Genomic DNA, 20,443 nt, shown 5'->3' on the forward strand with positions numbered 1-20,443 from the left:
CACTTTATCTGCTTCACACATAGTATCGTCAGCTATGCGGCATAGAGCCAAGACGTTGAGGATGTATGAAACATACGGCTCTGTAGATGTCTGAACAAGAGACGCAAGAGCTTTTCTCGCGGCAACCTTGCGCCCAATGGGGTCGCCGAACAGTTCCCATAGCTTTTATTTGAAACTGTCCCAACTGGTTATCTCGTCATCATGTGTTTGGTGCCACATGCGTGGGGTGCCGCCAAAATAAAAGATGACATTGGCGAGCATGATCGTTGGGTCCCACCTGTTATTAGCACTGGCGTGTTCATACAGCTTGATCCATTCATCAACGTTCTGTCCCACCAGGCCAAAGAAGACACCAGGGTCCCAATGTTGGGCAACCGTGACGATTGGAGCAGTTGGACAAGCCGAAGCCGTTGCAGAGGTGGTCTTCATCACTGGGAGGCATGGTGACAAGTTCTATGAACCGACCACTTCAGAGTTCCATGGCGAGGACAGGGATCGCTAACCTCCACCAGAATGTTACGTGTGGAAAGACACAGACGAAAGAGGCTATTTACAGGCTAGTTACACTGGAGCCAGACAGCCAGGCCGACACTGGCCCGTGCCAAGGCACAGACCAACTTCATAGTTGTTCTCGCGGCGGCTCGTCTCTTGAGCATCTCTCGATAATATTGTAATAATATTATAGACATGAACATGTGGTGTTTTATCCTATGCTGCCTGTATTATGTATATTTCTTCTTTTATGTAATATCTCCCCCCCCCCCCCCCCGCCACTGTAATGCCTATCGAAGGCACTGTGGGTACTTTGGTAAATAAATAAAGTGCAATGGAGGAGGCAAAGGCATCATGACTATCACACCAGGTAACAAGTGCAATACTTCAGGTGTGCATGAAAAAAACTACGATCCTCCAAAGTAGTTCAAAGCCACATTTAAAAAAAGTAAGAAGGGCTACATTATTATAGGATCACTTACAGTGGGTCGCGTAAAAAATGTAAATACAGGATAGGCCAGTGATGAAATTGAATCATAGAGCAAAGAATGAAATAGAAGAAGGCCTTTATGATAATGCAAAGGAATGTGCATTCCAAGTGTCTGAGAACATGGAGACATTTCACATATTCAATAAGTCTTCAAGCGCAACCTTCCGCAGTGGATTTACCAAAGCATTACATTTGTTTACACTGACATCTACAGCTATAAATCACTGTTAGCTTAAAATATTGTGGAAATGGCGCATCTCTGATATGAAATATTGTCAAAATATACATATCTGCACATATGAGCTGTGTTGTTCCACCCTGAGATGAGTCAATATAAGCGGCCGAGCCACTTAAACAATGGCAACTGTGATCCAGATGCATATATTATGGGCTGTTATTACGGAGTCCCACTTTTCTTTAACTTCATCACACTGACAGTTTGCATGTGCTATAAAGTATGTTCAGAGAAAACTGTGCTCGCGCACAGTTAAATCTGCGCAGAGCATAAGCACACATTTATAGCCCATGTAAGTCTCTCGTAAAAATGCGGATGCCATCACTGACACCATCGGTAACTGAGCAAGGCAGTGGCTTATGCTGCTGTACCGAATACACTATCTTTTGTTTCCCATTTGACGCAGAGTTATTAAACAGTGCATCTCTGGAATTAAGAAATGTCTCAGCATAACAACACGTACAGACCCACCAATCTACGTAGCGAATGCGACTGGCAGTCTTCGGGAACGGTGACATGCAGATGTTGACACAGCACTGCGTCACCGCTTTCCTCTTGTGTACGCGCCGTGCGAAGTAAAGAGTAGTTGACTTCAAATCGCTCAGGCCAGAACTGAGCTATAAAAGCAGTTTCCTTCACCCTAACTGCTTACTTCAGGTCCACAGTAGCAGGTGCATGAATGCGAAGGCACCATTAGGCCTAACCATCACTGAACAGGATCAACATCGGCTCAAATTTCATGTTACGGCTTGTGAGGGCTGAAGTCTGTGCATTTCAACTTTGAAGGCATGTTTGACTCATTCTGAGTGCAATTAATTAAATATACAAGCGAAGACGCTGCAGCTATTGCGTTGTCGGTTTGATAGCCAATCGCACGGGGTTCAGTTGAACAATGGTCATCACGCTGATTTTGTCGGATGCCGAGACAAGAAAACCCATCACACTAAGACAACTCGCGCTTGTCAGTTGTGTTGTTATCAGCCTGGTACGATAAAATTTTCTCAGTGCCTTGTCGGTCTTGTATCAACGCATTGTTACTTAAAGGAGTACGTTGAGTCACGCACGTGCTGCACCACCAGTAAGTGAGGACCAACGTTGCGAGAATTCCATCAGCAATGTGATGGTTTTGGAGTGTCGCCTAAGTGTAACGCAGGGGGTCTATCGATAAATGTGCTAGCCATCAATGAAAGGCAGCAACTATGTGGTTTATGGCGCAGTCCAGACGAAGCTCCAGCTGCTTTCCGTTTGAAACGTAGAGTTGGCAGTCTTTTGCTATGCACGTTTTCAGAACTGCACCGACATAGAGCTACCGATAAGTTGCAGCACAGTAAACAGCACAAGTGTTTGCAACAGTGCACTTCTGTGAGCTTTTTTTGTCGTTTTTTCGGGGGACTTACCCCGAGATCGAGCCGTGCGCATGCCCCTTCCAAAGCGTTTTGCGACACTAGGGCAGGGCACATGCGCTGTCACGCTGTGAAAAAGGCAGATTACGAAAATTGATGCGGACAAACAAAAGGTATTCCACCTAAATATTCAAAATAAAAGCAGATGACATAAAGGGGCATACCCTTTCAGACTTCACTCACCCAATGAGCACTTACGCTACTTGCAATCAAACTGCTGTTTGCATCCTATGGTACCAGAAGCTTTCTTCCCACCACAAGCCTGCAGCCACGGTATCTGACAGGGTCATTACTATATTTACAATAACCACACATGCTGCACAACAATAAACGTTTATCATATTCAACATTGCGTTTGTCACGTCTAGTGCGGGTAAAGTTGAGTTCTTAATACAAGTCAACAGCAAGCGCAGACGACAACATGTGATTCAGACGAGACAGGCAATCGGACGTGACCCCGAGCCTTGCTGGATATAATGGCCCATCTAGTTAAATCCTCACAAACACACCCTCTCACTTTTATATTGTTACGCTCTTAGGAGCATAGTGGGTTCACGCCTCAACAAACAGTATGCGGGGGCACCGGAGAGTGGTGAACGAGGAAGACGACGTGTGGCTGGCTGGCTGAATCTCGCCAGGCGCTCAGCTGATCCAGGCCATCGCTGCTAACTCTACCCGGCTCCAGTGATGCAATATAGCAGTCGAAGTTGTCCGCATCGCAGTCCGTCGGTGGAAGCGGCATGCGCGAGAGGCAGTCAGCGTCGGCGTGTCGGCGGCCGCTTTTATAAGAAACGGTAAAGTTATATTCCTGTAAACGGAGTGTCCAACGCGCAAGCCGGCCCGACGGATCACGGAGATTAACCAGCCAGCAGAGAGAATGATGGTCTGTCACCACAGCGAAGGGGCGCCCGTACAGGTACGACCGGAAGCGCTGTACCGCGAAAATAACTGCAAGACATTCTTGCTCTGTAACGGTGTAGTGACGCTCGGACTTACTTAAAGAACGACTCGCATAGGCGACGACGTGTTCTTTGGTGTCGACGCGTTGAATAAGGACAGCGCCGATGCCAATACCGCTAGCGTCCGTATGAACTTCTGTGGGAGCCGCATGGTCGAAGTGTCGGAGAATGGGGTGAGACGTCAGACGAGACTTCAGCTCACGAAAACTAGCTTCACATTCAGGAGTCCATTCAAAGGGAACGCCCTTCTGGAGGAGGCATGTCAGCGGATACGCGATGTTGGCAAATCCACGAATAAACCGGTGGAAGTACGAGCAAAGCCCTAGGAAACTGCGTAGCTCTTTTACATGGCGAGGTTGCTTGAAGGCTTCCACCGTAGCAGTCGTCGCTGGATCAGGTCGTATACCGTCCTTATCCACTAGGTGTCCCAGAACGAGTGTTTGGCGCTCTCCAAAATGGCACTTCTTCGAGTTGAGGACCAAACCCGCTTTGTCCAAGCAGTCTAGCACAAGATCGAGACGTGCGTTGTGCTCACTGAACGTGCGCCCGAAAAGTACTACATCATCTAGATAGCACATGCATACTTCCCACTTCAAACCACGCAGGATGTTGTCCATGAAGCGCTCGAAAGTTGCAGGCGCATTACAGAGCCCGAACGGCATCACATTAAATTCAAAAAGTCCATCTGGTGTTACAAATGCCGTTTTCTCCTTGTCTGCCTCGTGCATCGGAATCTGCCAGTACCCCGACCTCAAGTCAACAGACGAAAAGTAAGACGCTGATGAGAGGCAGTCGATAGCATCATCAATACGCGGAAGAGGATATACGTCCTTTTTAGTGATGGTGTTGAGGCGGCGGTAGTCAACACAAAATTGCCATGAACCATCTTTCTTTCTAACCAGGATCACTGGCGCTGCCCACGGACTACAGGATTCTTGGATTACATTCTTATTTAGCATTTCGTGGACTTGGTCATTGATTACCTTGCGTTCCGATGGTGAGACTCTGTATGGTTTCTGTCGCAGCGGTTGGGCAGATCCCGTATCTATGCGATGGTGTATACGAGAAGGAGGAAACAATGGTGGCCCCTCTTGCTGGAAGAAGTCAAACAGTCGGGCATGTTTTAGCAGAATATTCGCCACTTCGTGACGCTGCTTAGTGCTGAGCGACTTGTTTACCATAGTCAGAAATGAGGAGTGCGCCGCAGGGCAGACATTAGCGAAATGGCGCTCATCCGCAGAATCAACAGCCTCTGTAAGAATGGCGAGCGATAGCACGTGATCTTCATGGTAGGCGGCAAGTTTCAGACCCTGTGGTAGTATTGCAGGTTCACTGGAACAGTTTACGGCCCATAAGTTGGTGCGTCCCTGAACAACTGACAGCGTGCAATACGGTATCAGTACATTCCTCTTGATGCAACTCAGGTGAACGGGCTCCACGGTAGCGTCAAACGTTCCGTCGGTGGTGGGGAAACAGGCGACTGAAACACACGTTGCAGATAACAGAGGCACAACGGTATCCCGGGATACACAAAGCACACTTTCACGATACGGTGGGCCTTCCATAAACGCAGCAGAAAAGCTCGTACCTACACTGATTTCACCCGTTTTGCAGTCGACAGTGGCACCACACAGTTTCAAAAAATCAAGGCCCAGGATTACGTCATGCGTAGAATGAGGTAGAACAGCGAACTCCGCGTTAAATATTTGACCACCCAAGGTTACGTCTACATTACACACGCCCACAGGATACAACAACTCCCCACTCACTCCGCGAAACGTATCGGCACGGTCCCAGCAAAACGTCACCTTTCGTCCTAGGAGGCTTTTAAACGCCAGACTCATCACTGAAACGGTTGCTCCCGTGTCCACTAAGGCCATGGATGAAACCCCGTCAATTAATACAAACACCTTATTCTTAAACATACAAATGGTTGGAGGTATCTTTGTCGACAGCGAAGATTGTCCAGCGACCTCACCTCCAACGGCCGCGCTGGCTAGTTTTCCGGAGGTGGCGACGGGTATCGACGCCGCGGAGAGGGCGATCGGCTTACACGAGGAGCGGGTGGTGGTGTCAAGCTGCGATCGGATGCTGGCGAACGGTTCCGCAGCGGCTCCGGGTGCTGGTGAGGCAAGCGTCCTAAGTATGTGTGCGAGGGCGAGTATGTTTCGCCCAGAGGAGCGCGGTACCGCCTAGACATCGTCGATCGGTCGAACCTCGGTGGTTGGCGGCGATTGCAGTACCTGGCAATGTGACCCAAGTCGCCACAGCTATAACACACCGGTAAACGACGATCGATGAACTGCCCTTCGAAGCGCTCAGCCGTGGGGGGTCGTGTAGCAGAGCGAAGCAGCTGAGCCTGCTGCACAGGAGGAACGGTCGGTCTGCGTGCAAACCTGCTGGGGTGAGGATGTTCTGCAGGTCGGTGTTCGGTCGTAAATGTGTCCTCACGTGGCCATGGAGCACCTCTGCGGTTGACGTCTGTGACACATACCGCCGGTTGCCAGGAAGCGCAGGGTGCGGCAGGCGCCATGTGTTGCGGGTAATAAGCGTCAGGTTGTCGTATGATGTCGCGCGCAAGTTCCTGGTGCCGCAGCAGTTCCTCACGCACGATCTGCCGTATAGTAGACGAAAGATCGGCAGACGGGCTCTCATCGACGCTGGCAATGGTTGTCACATTCGCCAGGCGTCCAAACTTTGGCACAATGCGACGTGTTTTCAACGTCTCAAACGTACGGCAATGACGCACGACATCTGAGACGGAATCAACGTGTTCCCGGCTTATGAGGAAACTGTATACATCTTCTGCAATTCCTTTGAGGAGATGTCCGACTCGGTCTTCCTCGGACATCTGCGGATTCACGATTTTGCACAGCTTGAGGATTTCCTCTATGTATATAGTGCATGTTTCTCCAGGAGCTTGAGCTCTTTGAGCAAGTGTTCTCTCGGCGCGTTTCTGTTTGGCGTGGGTGTCGCCAAAACACTTCTTAATTTCCTCGACAAAGTGCTCCCACGTTGTTAGGGAGTCTTCGTGGTTTTCATACCACATCAGCGCTGTCTCACTCAGAAAGAGCGCGACATATTCAAGCTGAGTGACAGAATCCCAACGGTTGTAGCGGCTCACCCTTGCGTAGTGCATCAGCCACTCGTCGACGTCTTCGCCCACTTTTCCCGCGAATGAGCGTGGCTCCATGTAGTGCCGCAAAGGTCCAACTGGCGCTGACCTTTGAGAAGGTGAAACTAGAGCTGGCATTTGTCCACCTCCGTCCTGAGCCATAGGGAAGGTCGTTGGCAAGAGACCGGCAAGACGACGGCTCCGGCGAAGTTCTGGATGTTGCGACTCCGTGGTACGTCCTGTCGTACCCCGCACCTCCACCACTCTGTTGCGCCCACAAAAGGCGTTACTTTGAAGCCGGGTAGAGTTAGCAGCGATGGCCTGGATCAGCTGAGCGCCTGGCGAGATTCAGCCAGCCAGCCACACGTCGTCTTCCTCGTTCACCACTCTCCGGTGCCCCCGCATACTGTTTGTTGAGGCGTGAACCCACTATGCTCCTAAGAGCGTAACAATGTATACCCATCGGATGCTTGTAAACAATATAAGAAATAAACTTTGCACACTATTCATAGGTGCACACTATGTGCAAATGCTTATTTTGGCAGGGTATTTTGAGCGTAGACCGTTAGTATGTCTAATGTCAGTTGTTACCAAAATTAACTTGTATTGCACAAGTTTGTGTCCTTTTCACAGCTTTAAAAACCATAAAACATGTTTTTAAAGTAATCATTGTACGTACAGCATAGACATGCACAATATATTCATCATGTCCGACTAACCAAAACGAACACCATAAGTAGCGTGCCTCACATCCACGGCTGAAAATTGTTGATGTATGACGCTGCAGTCAGTGTGGAAACCAATTTCAGGAGCAACAATACCAAATGCTCTGATTTTGCCACTTTCACTGGTGCTGAAGGCATTATCAAGTTCTATAGCAAGAAAATGTGAAATAAAAACAACATGCACAATTTGGAGCGCGGGGACCCTTCCTAATGCCAACCATGGATTTTAAAGAAATGTAAAGATAAGCTTAGTGGCAAAATAATGAAGCCATTCTTGGTACCATGCTGGCCACAGCCAAGGCAAATAAGTTGCACAGTATCAGAAGCATGCCATTCTTTAACACGTCTTGCTGCACATGCACATGCACTTGGCCATTGCCAAACACGCATGCATCTTTGAAGTGGAAACACCACCCAATACAGGGCTTTTCCCACAGTGTGTATGTGCCAAAAATCCTGTGATGAAAGAGATAAGAAAAGGCTTCTCAGTGAGCTTCTCAGGCAAGGTTACTTGGACAATAGCAACGTCATTGTTCTACGAGTAAATGCAAATCATGTTCAAGACTGTGTGCTTGTCATTGTGCCTGCCATTCAGATGACTGTTCTCCCAAAGGAACAAATAGGCCTTTGCTTTTGATGCTTCATACTCATTCAGCCAGGATGTTGATTAGACAGAAAATCCAGGGGTCATTTTCAAGCCATTTGTATGAGCGACTATAGTGTGGAACAGTGAAAAAGGATTATCAGTCACTGCAACGACAGTAATAGAAGGCTTTACTGTGCCATTTAATTCAATGAATCAAGTTGATACGCCTTCAAAGCTTTTAGGTTGGCACATGACAGGTGAACAAACAAGTCTCTAGGCATGCCATATTTTTTTCATAACACTGTACCACAGCCTATTCTTCTCAATGTGCCAAAGTACAACAATATAGCTTGGCATTGGAGTTTCCGGCTTTTACCGATAAATGCCAAAAACTACCAGGCAACTCCAATTTCGGGTATTCGTCATAGCTCATCCCACTGTGTCTCATCAATGTGACCTCACCTTCCCACGCAGGCTCATGCTTAAGCCCCTTTACAGCCGGGACAAAAGCTCACGCGCAGGTGAGAATGGGGTTTCTGGACAAGCAGCCTCGCCCATACCTCATCACCCACCCCTTCATGACAAAGGGGATCAGTAAAGTGAATTTTGTGAGCGTCCATTCTTCCCTGCTCTTCCTGCGTATCCTCATCAGCTTACTAGTCTGGCTGTAGAAAAAGACATGTGGATGTGTTAATGGGGTTGATGCCTTCCAAGCAGGTGCGGTCATCAGTGCCTGCCAACTTATGGACACGACCAGAGAGCTTGATCTGAGAGGTACAAGCCAGCTCACCATTTCTGATCGAATATGATACCAGGAATTGGCATATGGCCCGGGGCATCTCTTCTCGTGGGCCAGTATAGGACTTCAGTGTTTATACTGTGCACTATTCTACAAGGTTGCAAGAGAGGAAGTGATGCTGGAGAATATTAAAAAAATATGTGCAGACTATATGCTCTAGTTCATGGCCACTTGAATACAGGAGACTCCGAAACCACAATGTTAGAAACATTGAGAAATACTATGCCGTGCCACCTGCCGCGATCAGCGAAACCCGTGTACCTCGGATAATTTAAGCATGTTTTCAGGCATTTGAGATATACTAAATTGACTTTAACTGACTCTACCAACATGCCTCATGCTGGCTTTCTAGTGAGAGCCCCCCCACCAAAAAAAAAAAAATTTGTAGCGCTAAAGGAAGAGGGAAAAAATGATTAGAAGGTTAGCAGTATCATGCAAATAAAAAAAATAACATACCAACAACAGTTGCAAAGTTCAAATACAGATTTTCATCAAGTAAAAAAAAAGAAAAGAAAAGGTAGTTTGCATCCATGTATTTCTTCTACATTTGCACTTATATTCGCTTTCGCGGGTTTTCGTTTGTACTTCTGTAGATCACAAGCATGTATACGCAACAGTGAAAGGTCATCGGTACACCTATATGGTTTGCCTAGCCGAGTTCACGGCCGCCTGCACATGTGTGATTCCGGAACTACAAGGCCAGAACCGTTTAGAAATCGTTCTATATTGAGTTACCCATCACGATCAGGAAAACACATCTATCGCGGATAAATCAAAAAAGTTTCTAAGCACATAGGGCCCTCTGGGCTGTACTTATCGGCAATAAGGTAGCCTCACCGCTTACGGGATTATCTGACTCAGCTATGTTGAATGCTCGGTTGCCATGGTCGGAAGTTCAAATCCTTCTATAAGGCTCTATTCTTTTTTTTAATTTGATGATGGCAAGCTTGAAATTCACCTCCTCCAGTGCACAACATCTGCAGGCTTGGAGTGACGCCTGACACCTGCAAAAGATTCCGAGAGCGAGTGGGGCTGTACTAATCCAGGTACAACCAAATTAGGAAGGCCCACTAAGCTTCAACAAGACACTCCCTCACCAGAACAGGAATTGGCCTCCCTAGCACAGTATTTAGCCACCCCCTCCCAAATGGCTCACTTAATTACCCAATGGCCCTCAGTCCCCAGCAGCTTCGGAGCACCTGACCGAGGTGGTGGTCAGACCTGTAACGCAGCCGAGGGTGCTAAGAATGTCTGGGTCCGGACAGGCCACCAATGGAAACTGACCCTTGCAACGTTTAACACCTGAACCCTCTCGAGTGAGGCTAGCTTATCAGGACTCTTTGAAGAACTATCAGACATTTGTTGGGGTATCAACAGCCTTAGTGAGATTAGAAGAACTGGTGAGGCTTATACATTGCTGAATAACGGACATGTATGTCTTCTGCTATAGAGGTCTCCCAGATAAGAAACAATATGGAATAGGATTCCTAATCCATAAGGATACAGCGGCCAACATTGACGAATTCTACAGCATTAATGAGAGCACAGCTGTAGTCGTAATCAAACTTCATAAGAGGTATAGATTAAAGGTAGTACAAGCCTACGCTCCAACATCCAGTCACGATCAGTTTTATGAAGATGTTGAATTAGCGATGAGAAAAGTGCAAACTCAGTATACTGTAGTAATGCATGACTTCAATGCAAAAGTGGGGAAAACGCAGGCTGGTGAACAAGCAACTGGCAACTACGGCACTGATTCTAAGAATGCTAGAGAAGAGATGCTGGTAGAATTTGCAGAAAGGAATAAGCTTCTATTAATGAACACCTTTTTCAGGAAGCATAGAAACAGAAAGTGGACCTGGAAAAGCCCTAATGGTGAAACTAGAAATGAAAGTGATTTCATACTTTCTGCTGATCCCAGCATAGTGCAGGATGTAGAAGTGATAGGTAGGGTAAAGTGCAGTGATCATAAGTTAGTGAGGGCTAGGATTCACCCCAATTTGAAGAGAGAATGAGTAAAAAATGGTCAAGAAGAAGTAGGTCAACCTAGAGGCAGCAAGGGTAAAAGCAGACAAATTCAGGCTGGTACTTGCAAACAAATATGCAGCCTTAGAACAGAGATGAAGATGACATAGAGGTAATAAATGAAACCATAACTAGGCTGGCTTCAGAGGCAGCAATTGAAGTGGGAGGCAAGGCACCAAGGAGTAGGCAAACTCTCCCAAGTAGCTAAGGCCCTGATAAAGAAACAACTAAGAATGAAAGTGTCCAACTCAAGAGATAAGACAGAATTCGCGGAACCGTCAAAACTGATCAACAAGGCGAAAATAAGTGATATTCAAAACTATAACATGAGAAGACTGAAGAAGCTGTAAAAAATGGACGCAGCCTGAAATCAGTGAGAAGGAAACTTGGCATAGGACAAACCAAGATGAATGCACTGAAAGATAAGCAGGGTAATATCAGCAATCTCGAAGACATAGTAAAAGCAGCGGAAGAATTCTATACTGGCCTGTACGGTACGCGGAGCAGTCAGGATACATACCTCAATTTGAAACAGTAATGAACAGGATACAGAAACTCCTCCTATAACTAGTGATGAGGTCAGAAGGGCCTTGCAAAACATGAAACGAGGAAGAGCGGCAGAAGATGGAATAACAGCCGATTTAATCAAAGATAGAGGAGACATAATGCTTGGAAAACTGGCGGCTCTTCATACGAAGTGTCTATCGACTGCAAGGGTCCCAGAAAACTGGAAGAATGCAAATGTTATCCTAATCCACAGAAAGGGAGATGGTAAAGACTTGAAAAATTGTAGATGCATTAGCTTACTACCAGTATTATATAAAATATTTACCAAAATTATCTCCAATAGAATAAGGGTAACACTGGACTTTAGTCAACCACGGGAACAGGCTGGCTTCAGGAAGGGATACTCTACAATGGAGCACATCCATGCCATTATTCAGGTTATCGAGAAACCCGCAGAGTACCATAAGCCTCTCTATACGGCTTTCATAGATTACGAAAAGCCATCTGATCCAGCAGAGGTACCAGCAGTCATAGAGGAATTACGTAATCAAGGAGTACAGACCGCTTACGTAAATACCTTGGAAAATATCTACAGAGGCTCTACAGCTACCTTAATTTTACACAAGAAAAGCAGGAAGATACCTACAAAGAAAGGGGTCAGACAGGGAGACACAACCTCTCCAATGCTATTCTCTGCATACTTGGAAGTATTCAAGTTTATTAAACAGGGAAGGCTTAGAAGCAAGGATTGACGGCGAATATCTCAGCAACCTTCGGTTTGCCGATGACATTGTTCTATTCAGCAACAATGCAGACGAATTACAACGAATGATTGAAGACCTCAACCGAGAGAGTGTGAGAGTGGGGTTGAAGATTAATATGCAGAATACAAATGATGAATAGCCAGGCAAGGGAGCAAGAGTTCAAGATCACAAGTCAGCCTCTAGAGTCAGTGAACGAGTACATTTACCTAGGTCAATTAATCACAGGGAACCCTGATCATGAGAAGAAAATTCATAGAAGAATAAAAATGGGTTAAGTTGTAAGTATAACGGAAGCCCGTCTGGTCGGGATTTGCATACTTAAAAGGAAGAGGTCTGGACACCGACCAAAAATGGTTTAAACTAGTTATTTACGTTTCGGCTCCCCCACGGGTGCCTTGTTCACAATGAAAGAAGCGGCAGAGCTGGCACCCCTTTTTATGTGCGTCTCAAAACATGATTAAGGCACCTGGCATACACGGGCGGCAGATTGCCTTCGTTGTGATTAAGAGTGTGCGCCATGGTTTGGATGATTAGGGACTCAAGATAAAGACGCGAATTACATACTTAAAAGGAAGAGGTCTGGACACCGACCATAAATGGTTTAAAATAGTTATTTACATTTATTTCAGCTCCCCCCCAGGAGCCTTGTTCACAATGAAAGAAGCGGCAGAGCTGGCACCCCTTTCTATGTGCATCTCAAAACATGATTAAGGCACCTGGCAGACATGGGCGGCAGATTGCCTTTGTTGCGATGAAGAGTGTGCGCCGTGGTTTGGATGATTAGGGACTCAAGATACAGGGACTCAAGATGACAGATCCCCCATCGATGTGCATGACCTAGGTAGGCTACTAAAATTTTGCCTATCAAATACGTATTTCACGTTCCAGAAGAAATTTTATCGGAAAGTACACGGAGCAGCAATGGGTGCGTCGATTTCGGTCACAGTAGCTAACCTAACAATGGAGATTATCGAAGCTCAAGCATTGTCCTCGTTTACACCACCACCTAAAGTCTTCCTCAGATATGTCGACGACTGTGTCAGTATTTTGCAAAGGAAAAACCTTGACCCTTTCACGGCTCACCTAAACAATACACAAGCAGCAATCAAGTTCACCGTTGAAGTGGAATCTGAAGGGCAACTGCCGTTCCTGGACACCCTTGTGCAGCGAGAAGGGCCAAACCTGTCATTCAAGGTGTTTAGGAAGCACACTCACACAGGCCACTACCTAAACTACAAATCAGTGCACCCTGCTTCGCAAAAGAGGTCTCTTGTCCGCTCTCTTCTTCGTTGGGCAAAAGAACGTGTGCACAACAGCGGAAGACTGCATGGCGGACAATGCACTTGTGCGGAGGGAATTAATGGCTTGTGGATACCCTGAGTACGTCATTGACTCAGTAGGGCGCCAGCAGGCTCGCACAGTATCCACCCAGCCTGGACCCCCCAAAGGACGGGCTTCGATTCCGTACGTCCCCGGCATAAGCGAGACTCTTGCACGCGTCCTGCGGTCATATGACGTGCAGGCTGCGCACGTGCCCTCCCGGAAACTTAGACACGAGCTCGTGCATGTGAAAGACCCTTTGGAAAAGGACAAGTTCCCAGGCGTGGTGTATGTCATTCCGTGTGCGGACTGTCGGTAAGTCTACGTCGGTGAAACCGGCAACTTCAAAACAAGACTTAAGCAACACATGAATGACGTCCAGAAACGACACGTTGCATCGAATGCCTTGGCCGAACACTGCGCAGCCACATCACATAAGATTAACTGGGAGAAATCTCACGTGGTTGCCAAAGAACGAAATCATTCTTCGCATTTTTATCTTGAGTCCCTAATCATCCAAACCACGGCGCACGCTCTTAATCGCAACAAAGGCAATCTGCCGCCCATGTATGCCAGGTGCCTTAATCATGTTTTGAGACGCACATAAAAAGGGACGCCAGCTCTGCCGCTTCTTTCATTGTGAACAAGGCTCCCGTGGGGGAGTCGAAACGTAAATAACTATTTTAAACCATTTTTCGTCGGTGTCCAGACCTCTTCCTTTTAAGTATAAAAATGGGTTGAATCGCATATGGCAGACATTGTCAGCTCCTGACTGGAAGCTTACCATTATCATTGAAAAGGAACGTGTACAATCAGTGCATTTTACCAGTGCTGACATATGGGGCAGAGACTTGGAGACTGACAATGAAGCTGGAGAACAAGTTAAGGACCGTACAAAGAGCGATGGAACCAAGATTGCTAGGCATAACGTTAAGAAACAGAAAGAGAGCAGTTTGGATCAGAGAGCAAACGGGTATAGAAGATATTCTAATTGAGAATAAGAGAAAAAAATGGAGCTGGGTAGGTCATGTAATGCCCCGGTAAGATAACCGTCGGACCATTAGGGTTAAAGAATGGGTACCAAGAGAAGGGAAACGCAGTCAAGGACGGCAGAAGACAAGGTGAAGCGATGAAATTAGGAAATTCGTGGGTGATAAATGGAATCGGTTGGCACAGGACAGGGGTAATTGGAGATCGCGGAGAGAGGCCTTCGTCTTGCAGCGGACATGAAACAGGCTGATGATGATGATGATATGCTCTACACAGTACAAAGTGGAACCAGATTCTTTCTGGGAATCACATCGACCTGACTGGCCATGCCCTGTGAATGCAGCACTTAACTGCTTTCCATTCTCATCTAGTGACAACTTTGAGCACTGCATTTCCCAAATAAATATGATAAACAGAAAGGAGCACTGCCATCTCTCTGACAAGAATCTCTGCATGTATATGTGCATGTATTTTAACTGATTTCTTGTGTAAATAATATGCCTCACTGCCTTTATGGCAAGAAAGTGTTCTCGTTTTGCTGTTTCCTTCCCAATATAGTACGTGTGGGCAGTTTTTCAAAGGGCCGAAAACACCAAACAAGGTACTGTAAAAAAATAGGTGCCGTAAGCGACGAATTTTCAGGGGAAAGTAAATGTTGATAAATGCCTGCCGAACTTCAAAAAAATATATGCCACAAAATCCAATCCCTAAATACAACAATGTTTACTTCTACTAGATGTTCTACTACTTCTACCATGTTCTACGATGCCTGATTGGCACTATTGCACTTCTAAAAGCAGAAAAAGTGTTGTCTTTTATTAGGAAGCCCTTTTGCATGCTTTCTAGATGGCACTCTGTTGAACAAAGTGATCTGGCAGTAACCTCGCAGTTCCTGACAAAACCCTGCAGTAATATTATTTATTACCACTCTTAAATTAATTGCAGGGACTTAGATAGATCATTTATGAAGCAATATGTTTTCACTTGCTTGTAGCTCAAACACAAATTATTGTGCACCCATGTGGACACTGGGGCTTTAAAGTAGAGGTGAGATAAAATTAAAAAATTGATTGCACACGAATTACCTTCTTTCCTGCAGTTTTATACAAATATTTTCTCTTTTGCTACTTCAGATAAAACAGTTTTCAAAGTGAAGCATGATTGAGCTTTGTTCATTATCATCATCACATCACTTGGAGCGAAATTGTAGAAAATGACTGCAATCAATGTCACTACAGAGATGCCCAACAAAAATTGTGTAATGCGACATTGCCGAGTCTTTTCGGAGCAGCCAGGGCTATGGCATCCTGCAGTGTTCTTGATATCATCTTTTATAGGCAAGTGTAGTCCTTAATACCCCTGACACACGTGCTCTCTAAAGACCTTTATGTAAGGAGACATCTACTGGAAAGGTGTTCAAGCGCAGTGACACACGATAAAGGCATATCTCCCTTATGAGGCAAAGTTCCTTTGCTGGAAAGCAGATCACGCATCTACTTTTCGAACAGAAAAAGCGTACTCTCACACACAGCGTGCACAACTCGTCAATAGAAGGGAACCTGTCACATAACAATGGTGCCCCATAAGTACTTTTATTTTAAAAAATGTAATTATTTTTAGCGGTAATGCAATTTGTCGAAAACTGAAGATTTACTCTAGCTATACTCTCAAACGTTCGCATCACGTTGCTCGTATCACAACACAAACGTGAAAAAGGATGGCAGAAACGTGGGCGGTACCACGGCAGCACCATAATAAACAGCATGCAGAGAAAAACACTGACTGTCCATTGTTGCTGGGCCAATTTAAATTGCTGGTAAGAATGAAAAAACATGAAGAAAATAAATGAATATGTGTATTATGAGCCATCAACGATGAAAAAAATGTTTTTAGGTTCTACAATCACTAAATGTAATCTACATACGCAGATTTTTTCAAATGTTTTCTCTCTTGCTGTTTCAACAAGCAGCGCTTTCTTTTTTTTTCTTTTTTTTTCTGCGTTCATCTGAGGAACCACTTATAGAAGTTAGTGCGGTGCCATACGTCATCGGCACAACTATTTTTTGCAAAGGGTCCTTCAGAGTAACAAAAGGGGTTTACTGCAAAGGACTTTACTTTTGCCCGTGTGTCAGGGGTATTAGACATTCGCATTATTGTACTTGGGATCGGCTTTATATTTTTTTTTTGGGGGGGGGGGGGACCTCTGGAACATCATCGTCATTGCACTCTCTATGTCCCCCTTTAGCAGCAAAGTGAGTCAGCTATGAACACCAAAATTAAATTAGCTGTGCGAATTCAAGGATGCATGCAAATATCAAATTCAATGTCCTAATGTCCACCATTGTGGACGCACATATTTACTCAGTAGTAAAGGAAGACACAGTTGCTTCATCCACCAAACAGACCATTCATGTTTGCTTCTGTTCCTTCAAGAACAACATACTGCAATGTCTTTAAGTGACCTGCAGCTTGTGTGAAGAATATAATGAATATCATAGCGTGGGTGTTGGACGTAAAATGTATTCACGCTCCAAATCGCCATGTTGGTAATCGCATGCAGAGCGAAGAAGAGGGAGAACTGGATAGTAGGGTGTGGTCTGTTGAGGAGGACTGATTTGATGTACGCTATGTTTGGATGGTATCACGCTAAGCACCAATAAAGGATGGAGAAGGAATTTTCCCACGTCGTATTTTGGTGCCAAAACCCAGGAAGCCAGTCTTCATTCCCACGAGCTGTTGCTTCTGATTTGGGACATCTTTCTTCACCCAGACTGTCATGGAGCGTGTCAAGAACACGCGGACGTCTCAGCGATCCCAAATCGCAAGGATTGTGAGTGAGGTGAATGAACTCATCTAATCTGAACAGTTTGCACTCTCGACACTTCATGTCCTCGATAGCCGATTACAGGCAGTGAAAATGAAATTATCTGCGCTAAACATCAAGCTGGAAACCTTCATGACGGACGAGCAGAAGACTACAATTCCGTCATGGAATATGAAGTGTCGAGAGCACAAGCTGTTCAGATTGGATCAGTTCATTCACAATCCTTGTGATTTTGGACCGTCAAAACGTCCACTTGTCACGCCATTTGCAACAATTTCATGCCATCTTGCAATGACGTCAGTTACGCCCCATTTGGCCCAAATGGTAGTACAGACTTGAAAGCAGCAACAGATTTTTTTTATTTATTTACAGAATACTGCAGGCCAACTTGTGACCCAGGCAGGAGGGAATTCATTCATACAGTAATGCAATTAAATACGTTCAAAGAAAAGAAGTGCATATGAAATATGAAATACATTGAATCATATGAGGTACATTGAAGGATGATATAAATACATAAAAAACACATTATACAAGCATACAATGCAAGGGATTGAATTGAAAGGAGAGAAATATTTACAGTAACAGTTTAAACAGTTCTTTTTTGTTTTTTGTTTTCATGCTAACACGCATGAAAGTACTCATGCGGTCACACGTTTATTTGAAATGCAGTTTTTCAATGGCATGTAATATGTTATTGGACAGGAATACATCGGCTGGCAGAGCGTTCCAATCATTTATTGTTCTAGAAAAGAAGGAATATTTAAAGCAATTTGTACTCGCGAAAATAGGGGTTATCTTGTCGGGGTGATAATTTCTGGTTGCTCTAGCTGGTAGTGGCTGGAGACAGGGTGAATGACAAAGTTGTAGTCTTCTTTTCCAAAGGCGGAAAAGCAATGTTAGGCGTGCTACCTTTCTTCGGGATTCTAGGGTGGCAATATTATTTTCATTAATCAATTTAGAGGGGGAGTCATAACGTCCATAACAATTATATATGTAGCGGACGGCAAGCCTGTTTATGTTTTCCAGTTTTTTATTATTTGTTTTCGTGAATGGGTCCCAGACGACGCAAGCATATTCTAATCGCGACCTTACGAGTATGTAGAATGCCAATTGTTTCACGGACGGAGGAGAATGTTTTAGCTTGAGCCTCAGTAGGCCGAGTTTACGTCGAGCAGACGCACAAACATTATGAATGTGTTGCGACCAGGTTAGACGATTATTGATGGTTACACCCAAATATTTAAAGGAGTCTGTTTCAGAGACCGCGGATTGATTAATAGTGTATTGATATGCTAGAGGGTGTTTTTTGTTGGTAATGCGCATAAAAACCGTTTTTTCTTCATTAAGTTTTATTTCCCAGGTGTCGCACCAGTCAGAAATCGCAGTAAGACTTTTACTCAGGATCACTTGATAATTGGCATTTTAATTTCTTTGTAAAGTAAGCAGTCGTCCGCGAACAATTTAATACTCACACTATCGTCTATGCATACTGTTATGTCGTTAATGTATACTAGGAAAAGTAGCGGTCCGAGCACGCTTCCCTGCGGCACTCCCGAATTTACGGGGAGACATCCGGAGTAATGGCCCTCAACATCGACAAATTGTCTGCGCATGCTCAAATATGCACAGATCCAGTTTACAATGTTAGGTGGAAAACCATAGTTGCTTAGTTTTGTTATCAAACTAGATGAACATTCAGGTTGCTTGGAAGTGCGTTTTGTTTTCTAACAAAATTTAACAAATGGATGTAAAAGTTACATGAGAGTTCTGAAAAGGTATAAGAAAACATTTATACTGAAATATAAAATTTCTGAGCTTAATTTTGCGTAAGTGTCATGATTATTTTCAATGTTGGATTTTGCTACTCTGTTAATTTCTGGAAAACGAATTTTTAGTAAAATCCTGCATTTCGAGTTGATAATTTTTTTAAAATTCAGAGTCCCATAATTTGATTGAATGTTTATTAAGGCCCTGAGTGATGTCAACATTGAGGTATCTAATACAGGTGTGCCTCATTAATATGGACATATTGGTTCCTGTCCCCATTAGGTGATCCATAATCTTGATAGAAAACAAAGTGGATTGAAAAAGTTAATATTTGTTTCTGCACATTGCACCATAAATGATAAAGATGTGAGCAATTTGTGCATCAAAATACAGTCATGCATAAAACCATGCCAGACCATCAAATCAGACTTGCATAAAACCACACGCTTCAGTTGTAAGGGATAGACACCGGTAAAGTGGACATATTTACAGAACAAAGGAAGGCTCTAGCAGCCAGTTACGGGCTGTTTCTCCACTGACCCTTGACTGAAATTTGACATGTTGGCCTACAGCTGCATGCCACTAAGCAAGCAGGAGGTGCCGTGCGCTGTGTGTGCCAGTCACCACGGAATACGCACAAATCCCCTCCGTTTGCGCCGCTGCCGACCGCTAAACCTACATCCGAACTTTTTTGGACCACATCGATGTCGGAAAGTCTGCTCCTGGCCAGCCGCCGCACTTGGTCTTGCCTCGCTAATCACTGGTAGCGCACCCACCCCCAACAGCCATGGAGGTGCAGGGCGAAGACCTCGACCCGACAACGTTCAGACCCAGTGAGTGGACCACGATACTCCGCGCGTACAAGGGAGGCAAACCAAGCCCGGAAACGCTGGTTGTGCCTCCTCATGCAGCCCCTGTTCGAGATAAGCCTGCCGCGCCCGCCGTCGGTGCTCCGGCCGACACTGCCCCTGCGACCTTCAAGCCGACATACCGTGCTCAACAACAACAGCTGCGCGTGACGCACGCAATCGCATTGCGAAGTAAGCAACTTGCTTCACTCCCTCCCGGCACTATAAGGGTAGTCTTCCGACCAAGAGGAGGCCTCGCTTTGAACGGAGCCATAGCGCAGCCACTCATGAAAGCTCTGCGAGTCACTGCTGCTGACCGGGACCTAGGAGAGTTTCACCTCCGGATTCACCCGACGAATAACACCTTCACGGTCGCTACACCTCACGAGTCAACGGCCCTTCACCTCGTCCAACTCAAGGAAGTGGTCCTTCAAGAAACCAGTTACCCCGTCGCCACCTACATCGCACCGCCGCCCGCTGCTGCGCGCGGAGTCATCTCGCAAGCGTACTGGGCGGAAACACCCGAAGAGATGCTACAAGACCTCCAGACTCGCAACCCGGAAGCTGATATCATCGCAGCCCGCAGAATGG

At 45.6% G+C, this 20,443-nt stretch overlaps 1 protein-coding gene across 5 annotated transcripts in view; it reads right to left on the minus strand.

Annotated features, from left to right (window-relative positions):
• LOC135921907 (mitogen-activated protein kinase kinase kinase 13-like) overlaps nucleotides 1-20,443 on the minus strand; it is a 548,581-nt gene that overhangs the window by 514,196 nt on the left and 13,942 nt on the right. Inside the window, exon 1 of one of the 5 annotated variants that reach the window (XM_070531442.1) lies at nucleotides 9,763-9,799. The exons of the other annotated variants lie outside the window; for them this stretch is intronic. The gene's annotated coding sequence lies outside the window, so the exon portion shown is untranslated. Of the gene's footprint in view, nucleotides 1-9,762; nucleotides 9,800-20,443 lie in introns of those variants that run through there. 5 annotated transcript variants of the gene reach the window in all.

This window comes from Dermacentor albipictus, chromosome 1, assembly GCF_038994185.2.
Source record: "Dermacentor albipictus isolate Rhodes 1998 colony chromosome 1, USDA_Dalb.pri_finalv2, whole genome shotgun sequence".
In the NCBI taxonomy this organism is placed as follows: Eukaryota; Metazoa; Arthropoda; class Arachnida; order Ixodida; family Ixodidae; genus Dermacentor; species Dermacentor albipictus.